Genomic DNA, 1,015 nt, shown 5'->3' with positions numbered 1-1,015 from the left:
TCAGACGCGGTGTGGGCGTTCTCTTTGAGAGTTCGCCACGAGTCCACGTCTATCTCATGACTGGGAGGGAGGCAGGGGGAGTTCTCTCTAAACGCGTTAAAGACGGTGTTGCGCTTCATAACGGCGCTCGCCGGGATAGAGCACTAGTTCTGCAGCCGGAAAGGCCGCTCACGCCAATTAATACTGCGACTCTCGCTCTCTTTCTCCGGATAAACAAGTGCCACTGCTGTGGCATGCGGGAACGGGGAAAGAGGTCAAAGTTTAAGCGGCAAAGGTGCGGCCGAGTAAGGGCGGAACACGAGCGTATATGCATTAAAACTGTGTGTGTATATGACTCTGCGAGAGATGTTCTGCTGGAACACTTTTCCTATTGGCTATTTACCACTCAATGAGAAGGAACGGAGTCAGGGGTGGGAGTGCCGGCGCCATGGCCGCTGGTACCCCCGCGACAAGCCCCTCAAACCTTCCTGCCTGGTAATGTCGGTGGTGAAGAAAGCCGGTGGCAGAGCGTCTTCCGCTTCGTGGTTGGGGAACTTGTTCCCCCTAAGGATGATGAGACCACGATCGACCTCGTAGTAGGAGAGAGCTACCCGCCAAATTTAAGCATATTAATAAGCGGAGGAAAAGAAACCAACAGGGATTCCCTTAGTAAGGGCGACTGAACCGGGAAAAGCCCAGCGCATAACCTCGATGTCTTCGGGCACGAGGGGTGTTGCGTTTCAGAGGGTCCAGCACGCCGTCCCATACCGTCTAAGTCAAGCTTGAAAGCTGCCACTGCCCATGGAGGGTGACAGGCCCGTATGGCGGCGCCCGTGAGGGTACAGATGGGACGGTCGGAAAGGGCCTCTCTGTAGAGTCGGGTTGCTTGAAAGTGCAGCCCAAAGCAGGTGGTAAACTCCATCTAAGGCTAAATATGACCACGAGACCGATAGCGAACAAGTACCGTGAGGGAAAGTTGAAAAGAACTTTGAAGAGAGAGTTCAAGAGTACGTGAAACCGTTAAGAGCCAAACGGG

At 54.2% G+C, this 1,015-nt stretch overlaps 1 pseudogene; it reads left to right on the top strand.

Moving 5' to 3' along the window:
• The first annotated feature begins 565 nt into the window (after positions 1–565).
• LOC121858525 overlaps positions 566–1,015 on the top strand; it is a 4,922-nt pseudogene continuing 4,472 nt past the window's right edge.

This window comes from Homarus americanus, unplaced genomic scaffold (assembly GCF_018991925.1).
Source record: "Homarus americanus isolate GMGI-L3 unplaced genomic scaffold, GMGI_Hamer_2.0 scaffold6194, whole genome shotgun sequence".
In the NCBI taxonomy this organism is placed as follows: Eukaryota; Metazoa; Arthropoda; class Malacostraca; order Decapoda; family Nephropidae; genus Homarus; species Homarus americanus.
Note: the sequence above shows the minus strand (reverse complement) of the source record. Positions and strands in the feature narration are given on the sequence as shown.